Below are 22,179 nucleotides of genomic sequence, written 5' to 3'. Positions count from 1 at the left end.
CAAAGAGTGAAGTGACTTACTCAGGGCACATGACTAGTAAGTGTCAGAGGCTGAATTTGAACTCAGAAAGATGAGTCTTCCTGACTCTAGGCCCTGAACTCTAGTTGTGTGGTTCTAAGCACTTCATTTAACCCTTTTCAGGGCTATTTTAAGGATCAAATGAGTTAATATGTTTAAAGAGCTTTGCAAACTTTAAAGTGACATATAAATGTTAGCCACCATCATTGTTATAACTGTTTTACACCCTTAACTCTGATTTTTCCTCAACTTTTTTTTTCTGGGGGGAGTGGGGTGGGGAACAATTAAGGAGACAGAAGATTTGCCCATGCCCATCTAGAAAGAATCTAGATGTAACTCCTAGAAACTCCAAGGTAGAAGGAAAAATAAAATACTGAGGCCTTACTAAGCCAGATTATAATCTGAGAACTTGTTAGTAAATGTGACCAAAAGCCCTCCTGCCCCGCACCTCCCAAAAGAAAAAAAAACTATTGTCTGGCTCACAGTTGTGAGCTGGAGATACATGGCTCCAGCTCTGCTTATGAAATTCACCTGGGAAGAAAAAGAAGACTGTTTCCCCAGAAGCAGGTCCTAGGAATGATAATTGCTCATTCTTTCTTTGCAGAATATGGTCAGCTTCAGATATTACAAAGTTAAGCATAATCAGTGTGAGAAACTTCAATGCCGTAGCAAGGAGCGTGGTTCATAAAGAACATTGTGTCATCAGGACAGATTATATCAAATTAACCTCACCTCCCTTTTTTCAAGGAGATACCAAACTAGTAGAAGAGCCATAGTCTCCATCTACACAGTTGCCAAATTGGGACTCCTCAAGTACTGATCTGGCCATGTTGAACTGCTTCCCTACTGCCAACAGGAATTTAAAGTCCTTCACAATCTGCCTCCAATCTACCAAATCACGCTCATTATGGTATCTCTATTCCAGTCAATATCCTGACTCCCTCTTCTATGCCTTTGCGTAAAGTGATCCCACGCTTGCAAAGTTCTCCCTCCTTACCTCTGCCTTTAGGAATCCCTAAGTTTGATTCAGTACTCAGTTCTTGTGTTACCTTCTGTAAGAGGCCTCATTCATTTCCTCCAATGTTAGCTGACTCTTTCTATTCCCCCCTCAACATCATTTTCTAAGTACCTGTCTAAATACAAGTTTCCACCCCTTAGAACGTAAGCTCCTTAGGAAAAGGGACTGTATTATTTTTTCCTCCAGATCCTTAGCGCCTAACAAAACGAGTGTTTGTTGAACTGGATCAAATTGTGGAATACCGCCTGGAGGCAGGTTGTTGATAATGTTTTTTGTTATCTTTGTGCTCAATATGACTACAGTGAACTACAGGACAACAGATTAGAAGGTACTCATGAACCTACCAGGAACCAGTTATCACTTGTGCTTCCCAAGGTGGAAGTGCTTGCCCAATTGAGTAAAGTCTCTATTTATTAATATTCATGACATAATGTGAAGTTCATTTTTTAAAAATGGCTTTTCCTAACAGGATACCACAGTAATGCTGGGTTTTTCCAATATATTCTTTTATTCTGATGTAGTTTTAAATCCTTTACTGTGCTTATGCTTTAAAGAGCATTTAATTATGTTAGAGCCCTCCTAGTTTTGCAAAGGATGCCAAAAAAAAAAAGTATGTTGGCTGGGCACTCTGAAAACTTGGCCTACAAAAAAACACAGCTACAATAAGTCCAGGAAGAAATCCTAACCTTTTCTCAGTAACCCCTCACTCCTCCTCTTCCCAGAGATATAAGAACTCAATCTAATTCCATTCTTCAGCATAGATTTTTGGGCCACTATCAACTTTTTGCTTTGTAAACACAGTATCCTTATTTTAAAAAAAAATCAAACAAAACATCTCCCATGACTGATTTTCTTCAGAATAATAAGAAAAAGCACAATGGAATTGTTATTAGATATTAAAAAAGAATTGGTTAGTGGAATAAAATGGAAAGATTCATGGTCCTTTCCTCTCATCATAAGGCTGAAAAGCTTTAATGCATTTCCTAAGACTGGAATCAAATTTTCTTCACACAATCATCAAAACTGCATAAAAAACAGTGGAGTACTTTGAGGACAGACAAGAAGCGTAAGACAAGGTACCAACCCACAAAGTGCTTACCATCCAGTTGGGATGACATGATATATACTCATAAAACCACTAGAGAACAATGACAAATCAAACTAACCAATAAATACCCAATGCCTATTATGTGAAAGACAACATGCTAGGCTCTCAAATTACAAAGTACTTCCTAGAACTCTTCACTCCGCCATCTATTAAATGTCTACTATGTTCAATGCAGTGTGCTAAAGTTCCCTGCTCCCTCCTCCTCTCAGGGTCCTAGGTTAACCCTGGGGGCTAGGACCAGGGATATAACACTCCTACCATTCACCACATTTGTTCCTGAGCACCCACAGGTATGCTTTTCATCAAAATGAAATCAGTTACCACAACACCATTAACTCAAACATAAACTACTTAGGGAATAAAGAAGAAAAAACAAGACAGACTCTACTAAGCAGCAGGTAAAATGAGAAAAATTAAATATAAATTCCTCAATAGAAAGCAAAACCAGAAGAAATGAAGAAAATTTACTCAATGAAGAAAAAAGCAGGAATAATCAAAACATCTATTAACCTGGATCACACTCTCCCACCAAGACACAGTGTCTGTTGGAGAGAATGGCAGGAAGGCATTAGTAACAAAACCCATCTACCCAGGAAAACTGACCACTCAGCACTGCAGGCCTCAGTGTTCCTGGTTCCTTTACCACAAGATGTCACCTCTCTGCTAGCTGCTCCCCTTCTGGTCCGTACTGCTCTCTTGTTGGGCAAAACCATTCTTTTTCAATCTGATAAGCAGTGACAAGCTCTTTTAGCTCACGGCCACTGTTAACAGAGTGCTGAGAAAAGGGGGTGGGAGGGAAGAGAGATCAACATTGCGCTTCTTCAATGGGAAACAGTTTCCCTAAGACAGAGAACTGCAAAGCTACTCAAGCTGGCTTTCTGGGCAATGCAAACAAGCCCGTCCAGATCTTCACTCAAGATTCGGCTTTCTCCAATCATCTTCTAGCATGCCAAAACACATGCAAAACTGGTCTGTTCCCTTGTTCCTCACTCAAATCATGAAGGGTATGAGAGGGAAACACCTAAGAGGTTTTCTCTGTCGATGGCTACAGATGGCACCAAAAAGCATTAAGCTCCGACAGCAGCAGAATCATGCTTTGCTGGACTCAATGGAGCAGTTCAAGCACACTCTCTTAACTGATCCTGCCTTTCTCCAGTCCATCACCCAAATGACGCCTCTCTTCCATTTCAAGAATACTGTGCCATCAAAGCGGAGAGAGTCAGCTAGAAGCCTTTAATCTCTCCTAAGGAACTCAGCTTCTCCTATCTCATCCTAGCACTTATTCTCAAAACTTCTCTGGTCTCTTCAAATACTACAAATCAGAGCCTCCTGGGGATTACTGATCAAGCTTTACCTTATGAGGTAAACTAAAGGAAGCCACCTTTCTGTTAGGTATACCTAGGCATATGTAATTTTTCGATAATTTCTAGTCACTTGATTTAATATTCTTCAGTTATAAACTTCAAAACTTAAAAGCACGCAAAAGAAAGAGCTAATGGACCACAACACTCTGAAGCCATAGTTTTACTCAGCTACTGCTCTGCATTCAAATGGGCCTTTTCAGTACATTTCTTTGAGGTGCAGTTTTCTATCTGATCCTCAGAATAGTCTGTGTCTACCTTCAAGGTTTTATCTGAGTGACTGTTTCTTCACAACTTGATTTTATCAGTTTTCCTTACACAAATGTTTTTCTGCTCCTTTCAAAAATCACAATGTCCCCATTAGAAAAGGGCAGTCCCTTACATACAGTACATTTTCAGTGGCTGGGAAAATGAGGGAAAAGTGCATTCCAGGCATGAGTGACTCTATATACAAATACATGGTAGCAGGAGATGGAATATAGAGTTCATGTGGCAGCAATAAGTCCAGTTTAGCAAAAATATAGAATCCAAAGTGCTGGTTCAAAAAGAGTATGGAGGGAAAGAATAAGAAGTAAGACTGGTAAGACAGACAGAAGCTAGATAGCAGAGGTTAGTATTTTTATCCCAAGTGTCTACCTCAATGACTTCCACAAAATTGGCGATTAATAAGAGTTGGTTGACTGATTCATAAAAGGTATTAAATGTCAGGCTGAAGAGTTGGCATTTTATTCTAAAAGAGAGTCACAGAAGGTTTCTGAGTACAGGAATGATATGACTGGACTTGTATGCTTTAGAAATATTATCTTGAATGACATGGAGGACAAACTGGACCAGGGAGAGTCTGGAATCAGGGAGACCAGTCAGGAGACATTAAAAAGAGACCAGATCAAGGGTTTCTTAACCCTTTTCTATAGCACAGAGCCCTTTACAGTGTGATAAAGCTTATTGATGCTTTTTAAATGCATAAAACAAAAGGAAATTAATTACAGTGAAATGAAGACATAATTGTTTTTTTCCCCATACAAATTCACAAACTCCTTAAATCTTCTAGGTTAAGAAAACCTGGTCATGATAAAATATGATTAGGTTTTGAATCAGGGTAATTACTGCATGGAAAAAAAAAGTGAAAGATACTGTGGAGATAAAATTGAAAAGATTTGGAAACTGTTTGATAAATGGAGACAGAAATGTTGAGGATTGTTCAGAGTTTACGAATCTGAGTGGCTGTTCAAATAGTGATTCCCTCAACCAAAAAGTCTGAAAGAGGAGTGAGCTGAATCAGTCAATCATTAAGTATTTATTACGGATCAACTATATGCCAGTCACTGTGTTGGGCACCAAGGATATAAAGACCAAAAAATGAAACAATCCTTATTCTCATACTGGTAGTTTACATTCTACTGGGAGAGACAACATGTACACATATAAGTACTTACAAAATATATAAAGGATAAATATATATATATATATATATATATATATATAAAATATAGAAGATCATTAAATACAAGGGCACTGGCAGCTAGAGGGAAATCAGGAACGATTCTTGGTGGAAGGTGGGGCATGAGTTTTGTCATGGGCTAAGTGAAGAACTCTACAGGCAGAGGTCAGAAGGAAACACTTTTGAGGCAAGGAAAACAACTGGGTCAAAAGCACAGAGATGTGAGTTGTGTATAGCACTATGTTTGAGGCAAAGGGAAAGAACCAGTTTGTTGGCACAATAGAATGCAGAAAGAGCAATTTAGGGAGGAAGATATTTTTGTTTTGGAAATGACGAGTTTAAGATGCCAGGTAGAGATGTCTAGAGGTTGATGCAGACCTAGAAATCAAGGTGGAGAAGTTAGGGCTAGGTTTTTGGCTGCAACTCAACCCATGAATGTGAATAAGACCCCCCCCTCCCCAAGGGAAAGTAGAGAAAGACTAGGGTCCAGAAGATGATGACAATGGTGATGATATTTAGCATGTTTACAGCACTTCATGTATGTTATGTCATTTGATCCTGAGAAGTAGGCGCTATTAATACTATCATGTTACTGGATGAAGAAACTGAGGCTGAGAGAGGGTGACTTGTCCAGGGTCACACAGAAAGTAAGTGTGGGAAATAGGATCTGAAGGTAGGTCTTCCAGACTCCAAGCCTTGCACTCTCCACAATGTCCCACCTAGACTTTCTAGCAAAGGAGACTGAAAAGGAATGAATGACCAGACGAGAGGTGGGAGGAGAACCAGGAAAAGAGCAATGTTTGCAGAACTCAATGAAGGAGACAGTATGTGGAGGGCAGGATGGTTAGGGATATCAAGAGACACAGCAAGGGCAAATGAGATGAGGATAGAGAAAAGGCCAGCAGATTTAGCAGTTAAGAGATCATCAGTAACATGTGAGAGGAGTGTCAGTAGAGTGGGCTGGGAAGACAGATTGCAAGGAGAAGAGAAGTGAGTGGGTGGTGAGGAAGTTCAGGCAGTGAGCAGAGATAATTCTTCATAGCAGTTTGGTAGTGAAAGGGAGGAGAGAAAATGACAGCTCAAGGGGACAGTGAGGTCAAATGAGGGGTATTTTCTAAAAAAAAAAATTTATTATGAACTTCACAAACATCAACAAATATGAGTATGTCAATATACAAAGGGCAGAAAAAGAGGGCTGTGTATAAAACTTTGAATTTCTGTTATATAGTTTGTTGTAATTTAATACTATAATAAAACTGCCCTGCTTGTCTCTGTCTCCATTTAAATTCACTTTTGCTCTCTACTACGCATTTGGAAAAGATTTTTATTAATATCTTTTGTTTTCATATTGCCTGGATTTCCTCCTCTATCTCTTCCCTTCCCCTTCCAGAAACTCATCCCTTATAACAAAAAATTTTTAAACAGAAAAATAGAAAAAAAGATAAGCAAAACCAAGAGAAAAATCTGCAACATTCTACACCACTGGACCCCAACCTCTGAAAAAACGCAGGGAGAAATATCTTTTCATATCTCTGACCAGAGGTCAAATTCTCTATCATTTCACAATATTAAGTTTTCGTTGTTTTTGGTTGTTTTTTTCCCCCAGAAATACTGCTGTAGCAATTGTGCATCATTTTCCTTTGTATCAGATCTAATGAAGGTTTGATATCCAAGTTATTTTGACAAAAAACAGAAATATTTAGGACCAAAAATTGCCCAACGGTGATCAAAGGTTATAAAACAAACAATTCTCCAAAGAACTACAAATTATCATCAACCATATGAAAAACTGCTCCAAATCACTAGTAAGAGAAATGAAAATCAAAAGAAACCCGATGTTTCACCTCACAACCAGCAAGATCTCCAAGATGACAAATGACGGACATAGGTAGTGTTGAAAGACGAGGAATGACAGGCACACTAAGGTTCTATGAGTGGAGATGTGAACAGGCATAGCCATTCCTGTAAGAAACTCGGAATTATGCAACTAAAATGTGTTACTCTTTAACCTTGAGATTCCAAAGTAAGGTAACCTTAATGAAGTCACTGATTAATTTTTTTAATGCCTTACACACTAAAATGTTCATAGCAGCACTTTCTGTGTTAGCGAAGAATTGAGTCTTTGTAGATTAATTGGGAGCTAGCTAAACAAATTATGATCCATAAATGGAATGGAATGTTATTGTGACATAAGAAACAATGAATACAGAGAAGCATGCAAAGACTTACATGAACAGATGCAAAATGAACCAAGCATAACTAAGAAAACAATATACACAATAACACACAACTAAACAATGTAAATAGAAAGAACCACTACCACAAAACAGCCAAATGAAGGCTTTGGGGATTTTTTTTTGGTTTTTTGTTTGTTTTTTAAGGTAGGGGACACTGATGCACTTCTATAGACGGCAGGAACGGACTAAATAGGAAGTTGGTTATTAGAACAGGATTCTCATATCACTGAAAATGAGCTCACCGTGTTGTTTTAATTGCATTATGTGCAATTTCTCACTTACAAAAAAATTCAAGCGACAAAACCATGGTAGTCTAATTACAATCTGTACCTCATCAAATCCTTGTCACAGGGAATCTAGCCTCTGGTCCTAGCTAAGTGGACTGGATGCACAAGCCCATGCTGGGATTCCATTAATGAAAGAGATACTGGGCTAAACAGATTCTATTAACAATAAAAGCTGCGGGTTTAAGATTTTTAGAAAAAGGAACTTTATGGTTAAGAAGGTCCAGAAGTGAATCTCAGCATGGCAGGCCATTTTCCACTGGAGAGGCAAGGAACTCTATCTATATAATTCTCTTTTAATTTGAGAAAAGAATATCTAGGTCTGACAGCCTTCAAGACATAGTGAAATGAAACCTGGCCTAAACACAGAGATTAATAATCTACTTTTCTTCGTAACAATCAGTTTTCTCCATAATTAATTAATAAGCATTACCAAGTTCAATTATTGCTCTACTATCCAATATACTGTAAACTTCTTGAGGGCATGAATAATCTTTTTTTTTGTCCTTGAGTCTTCAAAACCCAACACAGTGCTCAAAACAAAGCAGCCCCTTAAAAAATGTCTGCTGAATACTTCAGCACTTATTAAGCACAGTGCTATGTGTCAGGCACTGTACTAAGTGATAAGCATACTAAGAAAGGTAATACATTCCCTTCACTTAAGGAACTCACAGTCTAATGGAGGAGATAACCTGCAAACCACATGCAGCTGATACAGGATAAATTGGAGATAACCAAGAGAGGAAAGGCACTAACATTAAGGGGGAATCAGGAAAGGTTTCTTGTATAAAGTGGCATATTAGTTGGGGCTTAAGACAAGAGACTGAGATGAGGAGTAGGAAAATAGAATGTCTTATAGTGTATCTATAGAGATCACAGAGTACATGGGGGTAAGGTATAAGAAGACTAAAAAGGCAGGAGGAAGGCCAGGTTATAAAGAACTTTGAATGCCAAACAGAAGATTTTATATATGATCCTGGAGGTAAAAAGGAGTCATGTGAATTTATTGAATGGGGCTGGGAGAAGGGGTTGATATGGTCAGATCAACACTTTAATAACCTGAGCAGAGCACATATTGGAGTGGGGAAAGACCTTGAGGTAGGGAGACCAACTAGCAGCCTTTTGGAAGAGTCTAGTGTAAGGAGGTCTTACACCAGATTGGCAGTAGTGTCAGAGGAGAGAAGGGAGTATATACAAGAGATGCTCTGAAGATCAAATGGAAACAGATTGTATGTGTGGGTGGGGTGTGGTGAGAGAGTGAGGAGTCAAGGATGACATCTAAGTTGTGAGCCCAAGTTGCGAGGATGGTGATACATTCAATAGTTGTAGGGAAATTCAGAAGAAGGGAAGATGTGAGGGAAAAGTTAAAGTTCAGATTTTGACACACTGAATTTACTACATCCCTCAGACATCCAGTCCAAGAGAAGTCCAGTTGGAGATGTGAGACAGGTGGTCCAGAGATAATTATTAGCATAGAAATGATCATTGAAACCACTGCAGCTGATGAAGAGAAGAGAAGAGAAGAGAAGAGAAGAGAAGAGAAGAGAAGAGAAGAGAAGAGAAGAGAAGAGAAGAGAAGAGAAGAGAAGAGAAGAGAAGAGAAGCTCGAAGGACACCCACTAATAGCAGGCATGACTTGGATGAAGATCCAGCAAAGTAAACTAAAGAGAGGTAGGAGAAATGATATTAGGAAAACTTAGAGAGGAGAGAGTATTAAGGAGGGTGATTGACAGAAGTGAATTGAAGCTAGGTACATTGGAGAATTCCCCCCCCCCAAAAAAAAGTGTTAGACATGGTCTCCACTCTCAAGGGATTCATAATCTAGCTGGGAAGACAAAAACATGTACATGAACAGTTAAATAATAATACAAGCATTATAACATATCAAAAGACTGGAACAAACTAAAATAATTTAAGAATTCAGAGGAGGGAAGATTTATTGGGAACTGGGGTAGAACAGGAAGGTTTCTTAGAAAGAGACAAGGCTTGCATGGAAAGAGTTTACCATTTAGATAGTGCTCAAACTTCTGAAGAGTACATAAAACACAACAGCATAAAAATCATATTATAAGCATAACAGCCTAAGAAGCATATATTCTGATACTTCCCAAGCTTCCAAAGAGTGAAGATAACATATGAAGCACAATAATAATGTAGCCATGTATAACTGATAAACCTAGAGAGCTACTTCATTCATATAAACTCAATAAGACTAAAATAACAGAAGAGAGAGAAGGCAAAGCTGTCAACCTTTCTTCTTTCCTTCCTTCCTAGCTTCCTTGCTTTGTTTTTTTTTTTCTGACAAAGAGAAGAAATTTTGGACTGGAAAAGCTAAAACAAATGGCTGGTGGGGAACTGAAGCTGAAGCTAAAAAGAGAGATGATAAGGGAGCAGCCTTGATTAATTCAAATGACCAGAACCTAATGAATTACATACTAGGATACTGAGAGCTGGGAAATGTGATTCTCAAGCCATTGCCAGAGAGAGTTGAAAGATCATGAAGAACAGAATCGGTACCACATAATTGGAAAACAGAAAATGTTCAAAACAGGGGAAGTCCAGTGAGCTAGTCAATTTCTGGCAAATTTCATTTCCTTAAAGAGATCAGCAGTGAACACCTAAAAAAAAATGAGCTACCAGCATGGCTTCATTGAGAACAGGCCATGTCAGACTAATTACATTTCACTTATTGATCAGGTTACTAGGCTAGTCAATATATAGGTATAGCTGACCTAGATTTTAGAAAAGCATCTAACAGCAACAATAATAACAGCTAGCATTTATATAGCTTTAAGGTCTGCAAAAAGTTTTATACATATTATCTTAGATGAGGAAACAGAGGCAGATAGAGATTAAAGAATCTGTCTAGCATTACAAAGCTAAATAAATGTCTGAGGCAGGATTTGAACTTGGGTCCTAATTCTGGGCAGCTAGATAGTGCCTAGCCTGGAGTACGGGAAGAATCATCTTCCTGAGTTCAAATCTGGCCTCAGTCATTTAATAGCTGTATGACCCTGTTGCCTCAGTTTCCTCATGTGTAAAATGAGCTAGAGAAGGAAATGGCAAACCACTCCAGTATCTTTGCTAAGAAAACCTCAAATGGGGTCTTCAAGAGTCAGGTTTGAGCGAACAAAAAGAGCAAATGTGTTGGAGGTAGTATGGTAGCCTTAAAAGGAGATAAGATCGAACAGCAACCACCTCCTACCTACAGGTCCAGTGCGCGCGCGCACACACACACACACACACACACACACACACACTCACTCTCTCTCTCTCTCTCTCTCACTCACCCCAACCCGCCAAAGCTAAGTCTCTCATGTTGCTCTTATGGACAAGTTAGAGAGAGAAGGACTGAAATGATGGCGCACTCAGGTGGATGTGGACCTGGCTGAGTCATTAACAAACAGCCGGGTGTCTGTGCCGAATGAGGGCTTCAGTGCTACAACCCAGTGATAGGTGCTTGTCTCCCTATTACTTAACACTTTTAAACAATGATTTGGATGAAGGCATAGAGGAAATGCTTGTTAAATAGGTACATGAAACAAAGCTGGCGTGGATGTCTGAGTCAGGATCCAGAGATTTAACAGGGACCTCTAATTGTGAAGTCAATCAAAATAAGCAACTTCAAATGGGTGAGGGAGGGCCTAGAGGAAGGGAGGAGCTGAATATGTTTCTTTTTAATGAGTGTAAAAAATAAAGAAAAGGAAAAAAAAATACACAACCTCAAAAGAACAAGAGTAGGGAAGGCATGGCTAGTTGGCAGTTTGTCAGAAAGAAATGTGAATTTTTATGAATTTCAAGTCCAGTGAGTTAAAACAGTGACAGAGCAGTCAAACGCATGATGCCTCAAACCCAAGCAGACCGGGGTCTAGGGCAGGCATGCACAACCTCCAACACACAAGCACGCCAAGGATTTCTGCTACATACGAAGGATGTTTTACTCTACATTTTTCATGGGCCACCCGAAATCCTTTGGTGGGCTGAAGGTTATGCAGGCCTGGTTTGTGTTTGTCTTTCGTTCTTGAAGAGAACCATGATATCAGGGAGATGATGACATGACTTGCAAGTGACTTTGATTTCAGTGAAGGAGGGCTGTGCAAAGTCACCAGCCTCACTTTTTCCTCCAGCGCCATCTGGGTCCAGCGACCACATATTCATCGGGACGACTGAAGATGGCCCAGCATTCAGTGGAGACCCTGGCCATTTTAAGCTAAGATCTTTTCAGGTTCTCACTTTGAGTGAGGTAACGTCCATTCAGTGAATAGGCCTCTTTAAGAAGTGAGTCAAGGGATGGCCCCTTTAGTTTAAAAAAAAAAAATCATACTAAGAGGAGAAGACCCTCAGAGTCGCTGGCCAAAAGAGAAACAGTTACTATTTACCTTCACTCGGAGCAAGGATGGCCCAAAAAATAACCATTAAGTGCTGCTTGGGCAGCGAGCTATTATTGCCCAAACTGTGAGCTCTAGAGTGAACTGGGTTTAAGGCTTGGCCTTTGAGAAAGAAATCTAGCCAGTAAACCCCAGAGGTGAGAAGGAAAGGGAGAGGGAGGAGGGGGGGAGGGGACCACGAACTGAGTCACCCAACTGGAAGTGGCCACCTGGGTCCCTATTAAGACAGCTCAGACTACTCAAAGGTTGTGTTTATCCTTCATTTTCAAAGAGGACCATGACATCAGGGAGATGATGACATGACTTACAACTGACTTTGATTCGGGTGAGGGAGGACTGTGCAAGATCACCAGCCTCACCTTCTCCTCCAGAGCCATCTGGGTCCAATGGCCAGATATTCCTCAGGACAACTAGAGATGGCCCCAGGCCTGGTCTAAGGCCACCTCAGAACCATCCCGATGGTTGCTAAAACAAAAACTTTACCACTACCACTGCCCCTGCCAATGTTCCTGATTAGAGGCACCAGACGACATAAGAGACAGAAGGCTGGGCAAGCACTTGGGAAGAGTCCTGTTTCGGACACTAACCAGCATCCCTTAGCAAGCTACCTTCTGTCTGCCTCAGTTTCCTTCTCAAAAAATGGGGTATGATAGTATCATCCATGTTACAGAGTTGTAATGAAGACTGTATGAGCTAGCATTTCTAAAATGCCCAGCAAACCTTAAACAAATCAATTTTACATAAACATGTTATACTATCCATAATCATATAATTATAAACACATATAAATATACAAATATAAAAATATATTGTCATTATTGTTGTTATTATTATCATTATTGTTTCAAGGGTTCTCCTACTCCAGACTCAAGACTTTCCCAGTACAGACTTGCAGCTCTGGAACACAGATGGACTTATAGTCAGATTAGAGAAAAGAGAATCATTTAACTGAGCAGCATTTCTCTATTATATTACAAGGATTAACAACTCAGATATATATGCATATATATACATATATATGCACATATATATATATATATATATATATATATATATATATATATCTTTTTATGTTGGAAAATGTACATACAAAATTCCTGATGTGACGTGCAAAAGCGTTTTGAAAATACCGCCGAGTTATTTTGGAAGTCCCTGTAGCTGCCTGATACAACTCAATGAGAAAAGGTAAGCATGAGGTGAGAACTGGCCCCTTGTTTATAGCTGGCTTTGGTGGGGTTTCCATCTTCATCAGAACAAGACCTGATAGTGTCAAACAGATCAGACAGAGCCTATCCTCACTCTTTTTAGCTGTCGACATTTCAGATGACAGGACAAGGCAGCCAGATACCACAGCAGTTCAAGGAAAGTTTAACAGGCTGTTTGGGTCAGAGACAGTGAATTAACCAGATACTCAGTGAGGAGATGACAAGGATGATAGGAACAGGGCAGAGAGGGAAAAGGGAAGAGCGCATATGCTCAATTAGAGCACGAAGGGAACATGACAAACAGGAAAAAAAAAAGAAAACGCACAAAATTTTAAAATGACTTAACCAACATAAAGCCAAGAAAAAGCCAAATGATTCTAAATACTGTAAAACATAACAGAAGGGAGGAAAAGGAAAGCATAAATCATCCTGAGTTAAATGCTTAATTGAAGAATTACAATGCCTCCCAGAAGAAGCTATTTGGAAAGAAGAAGGTGCCTGCCTGATACTACAAAAATTAGCAGAAATAGTAGTATGATGACTGCTATTAGTACATCTGACATTTATACAGGGTACAAGTCTGTTAAACTTAGAAAAGGTTATTTTATTATTTATTAGTATTTAAAAGATGCTTTTAATGCACTAAGACTTTTGGGACACCACGTATAGTACCTTGGCGCTTCTGAAGAACTCTTCTCATTTGAGACATATAACGAACCTATAGGTAAGCCCCTTGTTACCATCCCCATTTTGCTGATCAGGACACAGAGGGCCAAGGCAATTAGATGGGTTTCCATAGATCACAAAGTTAGTAGCTATCAGTCATCCATCAGTTAACTACCATTTATTAAGTGTTTACTAGGCGACAGGTACGAATTAAGATCAAGGGACATAAAGAAAGGCAAAAACACAATGTCTGCACTCAAGATGCTCACTGTCTAATGGGGGAAAAGCATGTAAATAACAGGGTACACATAACACATACGTACGGGTGTATAATACATACACTAGTATAGACACATATAGACATACACAAATACAAGCACACATGCATGCATTGCATATACATATACAATTACATATGCACACATGCATACATGTATACGTATATAATATGTACACACCTACACAAAGATGTATGCATATACCCATGAAGGCACACATGCACAAATATACATGCGCACACACGTACATACACTAGCACATATTATATAGAACATGTATACCACAAATATATGCATATATACATCGTGTGTGTGTGTGTGTATACACATATGGTAAATGAAAGATAACCTCAGAGAGCAATGGGAGGATCTAGGCAAGGTAGAAGGTAGGATAGGAGTTGGGTCGTGAAGGAGGCCTGGGAAGCCAGGGAACATTTCAGGCATGGAGCCCAGCCAGGGGAAAGGTCCAGAATCACTAGATGGAAGAGAGAGAGAGAGAGAGAGAAAGAGAGAGAGAGAGAGAGAGAGAGAGAGAGAGAGAGAGAGAGAGAGAGAGAGAGAGAGAGTGTGTGTGTGTGTGTGTGTGTGTGTGTGTGTGTGTGTGTGTGTGTGTAACAGGCAAAAGGCCAACGTAGCTGGAGCACATAATGTGTTTAAGAGTACAAAGGTAGGAAGGGGCCAGGTTGTAAAGAGTTTTAAATGCCAGAGTATCTTATATTTGACCCTGGATGTAGCAGGGAGCCAATGGAGTTTATTGATCATGGAAAGGACGTAATCTTGCATAGGTCCAAACCCGTCTTCCTGACTCCAAATCCAACTTCCTATCCACTACCCCACATACCCCATTTAGGTGCACAACTAAAAGACAAACACCTAGGAAAAGACCATGACACAACATGAAAGAATAATCAGAAGCAGGCTCATACTATGAGTGACACTGATAAAACAACAGAGAGGTAAGTGCCCTTTGTCTAGGATCTTGGCTTATGAACACAATTCCGAAGACCAAACAAGAAGCTATAACAATAACATTAAGACAATACTGAGGAGGAGGAATGAAACTAGAAGAAGATCTGCAGACAGGAAAACATGACAGCCTGTGAATCATCCCCACGGTTATTTTTTTAAGAACAAAGAAGCCAAGATACATAAGGGGTTTTAAGATTTGCGAAACATTTTATAACTGTTAGTAGTAATTATTATCATTACTAGAATCATTTTTATCACTATCACCCATGATCTCATTTTAATAATGGAGGCCAAAGGTATTTATTTAACTGTTTACAAGAGATAGCAGATGGCAGATAAAGAACTGGCCTCAGAGTCATCAAGATTTGCCTCTGACACTTAAAAATCTCTGTGACCCCAAGCAAATCACTTAACCTCTCGGGGTCTCAAGACAACCATCTCAGGTTACAAGTTGGAAAGATGGCACCCACAGATCTGCATTGCTGGGTAAGTTCCCTAATGGAAGTCCCCTACACAAATGAAATGATTAGTGTGATCAAAACCCAAAAAAATGTTTCACATATTTCTATCCTCTTCCCAAAAGTCAAAGACGGTGTCTTGTATAATATTCTATCACCCACATCCTGGCGCAGTGTTCTACAAAGAGTAGCCACCTAATAAAACGAACAGGTTGTATTAGGTGACGTCTAAGGCCCTTTCAATTCCAAAATTCCATTATTCTCAATTATATCAATTCTCATTATTCATTCTGGGAATGGTGCAGATTTGAGGTAGCAACCTTCTATCTTTGACTCCTCTTCCTCTACCTCAGTCTTTCCTGTGACTTGATCATACTTTGCATAAATAAATTAAATCTGAGTGTTTGGTATAACAAAGTGATGATTTCTACATTTTTTGTAAATGACCTAGATAACAGAGCTGACTGGTTCAATGAATGCTCTCTGCAGTGACTAGATACATAAACAGTCACTTTAACTCGCAAAAGGACTTGATTGATTGTAGACTATTAGAAAACAGAATGCAAGGATCAGAAAGCAGATCTTTGTTCTGCTCGTAAGTAACAATCACTGTCCAACTCCCCATATACCTCATCCTAGTCTCAAACATGCCAAACATATGAGAGACAAGAACCCAATTACTAACTCCTCCTGAGTTTCCAAGTCACTCACAAAAACAAGTAATTCGTGGGGGGCAGGAATATAAAAAGGACCTATAGCAAATAAGAGGTAAGGATGGAGGGTGCTAGACACATTCCTCTTTCCTCTAATTTAATGAATTTCTAGCATTATTTTTTCTCTTACGCACCAGCTCTATTTAATTCTGCTGTATAAATGTATCTATAAAAAGTTATAAAACAAAATGGCCATCCCAAGGACTTTTTTATCATAATAGAATTTTATCTGTTAGCAATGACATTTAGTCATGCCACCACAATGCTAGATGGAAAATGTAGCTTTACGCAGAGTATAATGTCAGTGATACATTAGGATCTGGGAAACCCCAAAAAGAACATTATCAATTCTGGGACCTACTTTATAATAAAGCTGCCCTCTTAACCTCCAGGGTGTGATCACCCTAAGAATTCAACAAATAGAATCAACCGTCTTTATACTAGTCTGTGGAAATAACTACATAAAGATTACACAGATGATCTCCCATTTCCTAACTTGAGAGTCTGATAATAATGTAATCAACAATAATGTTTATATTATATGGTATTATAATATATATTATATGTAAATAATAATAAAGTAAGAGACAACATTCTGAGGCAGGATTTGAACTGAGGTCTTCCTGTTCAGTGTTCTATCCACTGTACTACCTAGGTGGTTCTTTCACGGTGCTGTGTTACTGACACTATTATTTCAGAGACATATAGCTATCTCCCTCTGTCTGCACGTGTTAGTGACACCATGGTGTGCCTGGAAAAGCACTGAGTCAAAAGACCTAGGTTTGATCTAATACTTATTAGCTATGGGTAAACCAACTAAGCTTGCTTAATCTCAATGAGGAAGCTAATATCCTCATACCTACACGTCTAGTGCTGTCACGAAGAAAGTACTATCTCAATGTGAACCATTATTTATTTTCTGTTGAGTTTGATGCCTTTCTACCAAGAAAGAAAATGACTGATCATTCTTATAATCTGCCCAATTATACCTGTAACCAGGGATGATGTGACTAATATAAAGAATTTTGTCTCCATTTATTTCATTCCTGGCGTCAAATTCCCTGGAGATGGAGCTAATAGGGGTGGTGTGTGTGTGCCTGCATGCACATGACTGTCTTCTGTAACTGGAAGTTTTGTTATAAATTAAGTCTTGGGATGAGGTTGTGTGACTTAATTGATAAATACTACCATATGTGCTGCATCAACAGCAATGCATTAGCAACATGGCACAATGAGATAATTTACCCAGACCTATGCCGGCCATGAAACTTCAACATTTACATAAGGGACCTCTTCATGATTACTGTTAAATAATTAACAAATTTCTATCCATCTTCCATCTCCTCCTTATATATTCTTTCCATCTTCTTGCACTTACAGTATCTTGACTCACATCACTGGTCACCACTACAGTCAGCTGGACCATTCCTCCTCCCCATCAAATGACCAGGAGGAAGAATTATATATAATAATGCTACTGCTACTTTTAGAGCCTACCTCTGAGAACACCATTCAACAACCTCTCTTCCTTTGAAGTTCACTCTGTTTATCTGTATCATCCAGGCCAAACTATTATTGATATGATATAAAATAATGATCATTGTTGCTCCAATCTATTGACTTCCTGGTCCTCTCCCATAAGGAGTTCAATTAATAAATCAACCATCGAGTATTTACTAAGGGGCCTACTCTACACCAGGAACAATGCTAGGTGCTCAGGATGATAATATTAAAGGGAAACAGTTCTTGTTCTCATAGGCTTATATATTCTACTGTGGGGGAATGTAATGCATTCAGTGTGTGTGGGTGGGTATGTGGGTGTGTAAAATAAATACACAATGAGGTAAGTGGTAAAAAGGGACTAATAACTGGGGAAATCTGGAAAGGCCTCTTGAAGGAGGCTTTAAGCTAAGCCCTGAAAGGAAATTGGGATTCAAAGAGATAGAGGTGAAGAGGTATGGCAGCCTATGGACTGTAGCCAGGAGATGTAATGACATGTACAAGGAACAGCACGGAGGCAAATATGGATGGAACACAGGGCAAAGGAAGGAGAGGAGAGAGAAACTGCAATCCACCTGGAAAGACAGGCTGAAGGCAAATGGCTTTAGGTTTCCTGCGCCAAATAGAGGGGTTTATATTTTACCCTAAAAGGCAATGAGAATCACTGAAACAGCTTTAAATTGTGTGTGTGTGTGTGTGTGTGTGTGCACGCACACGCATGTGTATCATCCCAAGACTTATGTTATATTAATATTATTTCATAGACACACACACATGAGACACTAAAGGGCACAGCAGATCAAGCACCAGGCTGGGAGTCAGGAAGACTCATCTTTGTAAGGTGAACTCCACCCCACCAACCCCCACACAAATCACTGTATTTATTTTACATTTATCCCGAACCTATCTGTGTTCCTAAGGGCCAGCTAGGTGGCTCATCAAATACAGTGCTGGGCCTAGAGTCAAGAAGACTCATCTTAAGTTCCAATCTGGCCTCACACTTTTACTAGCTGTGTGACCCTGGGCAAGTCACTTAACCCTATCTGCCTCAGTTCCTTATCTGTAAAATGAGCTGGAGAAGGAAATGGCAAAGCAGCGTAGTACCTCTGACAAGAAAACTCTAACTCTTCTTGACTAAAAACAAATGAACAAAAAATATACACACTGTACACTATGTGTGTATAAACATATGTGTGTGTGTATATGTATATATAGATAAAAAATAAAAAATACACCCCCCCCACATAGGGGAGGCTGAGAAACTGACCTGACCCACAAAGAGATGCTGACAAAGCAGTGTCTCATTAGTTTTACCTTCCCTACAATTTGTTTCTACATGTACACTAAGCAAATCAATTTGACATTCCACATACATACTTTCACTCAATCCCACCTTTAAACTAGAAAGCCGCCTATTTCCCTTGCCTACAAGCCCCCACCTACTATTCCCTGCCAAATCATGTCCTTTTGCCTCTGCAAAACTCACCACGGAACCCTTTTCAGACTACACCCACCTGCTTCCTTCCGCTCAGTCTCTCCAGTCCTATTCTGTGTACATCTGCACAAATGTAACTGATTGTGTATTTATGTTTCTATCACTTGTGTTTACATGAACACAAAGTAAATACTTGACCATCTATGCTGAGGGAGAGGAAGCAGTGTTGCAGATAATCCAAAAGTCATTTATGTTTGGCTTTTGGAGATAAAAGAGATCATTTCAATTACATGAAATTGAAAAGCTTTTGCATGAACAAAATCAATGCAATAAGGACAAGAGGCAGAGCTCTTGGTTTAGAAAAAGTTTGTATCAAATGTTTCTCATAAGGTATGGTATTCAAGACAGAGAATACAGAATATACAGAGAATATAGAAATATAGAATATAGAAAAATAAATGAGACTACAAGACACCTTCCCCAATGAGCAAATGGTCACAGAATATGGGCAAATAGTTCTCACAAGAACTGCATAAAAAACCCTGCTTCAAATCGAAAAAGCAAAAAGATTGCTTCAAATCACTAATAAGAGATTGGGGGGGGGGGAAGGTACAACTTCAGGTTTTCAAATCACCCAGAAAATTAGTCAAGATGGAAATAAGCAATGTTGGAGTGGTGCTGGATAGACAAAAAGTCAATTGTGATTTCTTTACCAATCCACAGCAACTTTCTCTTTTTAATTACATTTATACACGCTAATAGTGAAAACAAGCTTGCATTCCCAAACTATCTTCCATATAAATAGCATCAAGTGTCCAAGGAGGGAAGACTCTCTAACAACTTAAACTCCTCACAAGTATGCGAGGTAATGTAAACATGCAAACATGCTAGACTTAAAACATGTGACTTAAAATCTGCATAAGCAAAAACACAAGTACGACTGAAAGTCAACTATAGGAGTGTCTGAATTGTGTGCCTCCATCAATCTCAAAAACTCCATGACTCCAATAATCCAAACTCCACTCATGTCCAAAAGCTGCCTCTCTCATACAGGTTATGTGAGAACCTTCCTTTTTGATCAGGTTTAAAATTTACCGATTGTTACTTTTTTAAAGAAACAGCTTTTAATTTTTATCATTTCTGTAGTCATTTTCCATTTTATCTGTTTCTCCTCAAATTTTCTCTTTTATGTTTGCATTGGACTTCTTTGATTTTCTCGTTATTGTCAGTTTATAGCTCCATGATTTAAAAAAAATTTGTTAATGTACATTTCCAGAGATATATATATATCTATATCTATATCTATATATATGTATATAGATATAGATATAGATATAGATAGATAGATAGATAGATATATCTATTTTGCATCTCAGGAATTCTGGTGTATTGTCTCAACATCATTCTCATTCACATCGTCATTAAATGCTTTTATGATTTGTTTTTCGACTCACTAATTATTCAAGATACAGATATAAGTCTCTCTCAGCTCTCAAATGCAGTGGAAAGAGTCCTGGCTCTGACAACAGCTATCTGCGTGGCCTGGGACAAGTCAATCAACATCCCTGAGCCTCATTTTTCTCAATGGTAAGAATGAGGGGGTTGGACAGAAGGACGCTGAGGTCCCTTGAAGCCCTAGGTCTAAGATTCCACGATCCAAACCGCTTCCCCATGATCTGAGTTCCCTGTAGTTTTTAACTACTTTTATTGCATTATATTCTGAAAGGGATATTTAGCATTTCTGAATCAATATAGTTTAACAAAAAAAAACCCCACTAAGTAGAAACCAAATTATCTCACCTCATATAGCTACTGATCTCTCCAAAATGATACTAATGCCTAAAATATCATGGGAAGTAGAGTGAGAAAGGTAATGGAAAAGCCGAGACCAGCTGCCTATTAAACTCAGTGCAACACTCTGAAGGACAGCTGAAGCCTTCTCCACTGAAACTGTTTGATAATAAACACTTAGTGAATAGAAATGAACACTGTCAGCCTGCACTAATCCTACAAGACTTTCACATACAGATCATCACACCCTGAACTGACTGCCTTGGAATGATGGGCAAAGAAGTGGAAACAAATAAAAGCTTCCCAACATGCTGAGTATCATGTTCAACTAAGCAAGTCAATTCCTTAAAGACCCCACCTCCTACACAAAGCCCTTCTGGATTGCTTCCACACCCCCTTTAAGTTCTTCCCTCCTCTCTCCCCTTCTTAAATTATCCTGAATTTACTGGCGCAGCAGATAAGAGTGCCAGGCCTGGAGTCAGGATGACCTGGATTCAAATCTGGCCTCAGACACTTACTGGCTATTTGACCCTGGGCAAGTCACCTAACCCTGGTTGCCTCACTTTCCTCATCTATAAAATGATCTGGAGAAGGAAACAGCAAACTGCTCCAGTATCTTGGCCAAGAAAACCCCAAATAGGGTCATGAAGAGTCGAAAGACTGAAACCAATGAACTACATACATACATACATACATATATACATACATACATACAAACAAACATACATGCATACATGTTTTCTCCTTTGCAGGAACAATGCCAGCAGCTTGAGCCAAGAGGGTAGAGACCTTTGTTTTGTTACCACCTCCACCCACCCCCGAGTTTAAAATGAGCATTTTAAAGGACAAAGGTGAGGCAGTTAGGTGGCACAGTAGATAGAACTCTGGCCTTGGAGTCAGGAAGACCTGAGTTCAAATCCAGTCTCAGACACTTCACACTTACTAGCTGTGTGACCCTGGGCAAGTCACTTAACCCTGATTGCCTCACCAAAATAAATGAATAAAATAAAATAAAATAAAAGGACAAAGGTGATACAGAGAGTACATGCCAGCAGGAACACTAACAAACAGGGGACTCTAGAGCAACCAAAGTAAAGACATCCAGGAAGGTAGGGAGGAATGGAATAAGCATGTAAATAGCAGCCACTATGTGCCAGGCACTGTATTAAGCACTTTACAAATATTACCTCATTTGATCCTCACAACAACCATGAGAGGTTGGTACTGTTCCTATTGCCATTTTACGACTGAGGAAACTGAAGCAACCAAAGATTTTCTCCACCTCCTAACAAAACTTTTCTTGCCCCAT

General features: G+C 39.2%; 1 protein-coding gene across 4 annotated transcripts in view; it reads right to left on the bottom strand.

The window, feature by feature from the left end:
* Positions 1-22,179, bottom strand: part of ARHGAP26 (Rho GTPase activating protein 26) — a 528,120-nt gene that overhangs the window by 257,185 nt on the left and 248,756 nt on the right. The window lies entirely within an intron of this gene.

This window comes from Phascolarctos cinereus, unplaced genomic scaffold (assembly GCF_003287225.1).
Source record: "Phascolarctos cinereus isolate Bilbo 61053 unplaced genomic scaffold, phaCin_HiC Scaffold_2;HRSCAF=192, whole genome shotgun sequence".
Taxonomy (NCBI): Eukaryota; Metazoa; Chordata; class Mammalia; order Diprotodontia; family Phascolarctidae; genus Phascolarctos; species Phascolarctos cinereus.
This window is presented reverse-complemented; position numbering and strand designations above follow the sequence as displayed.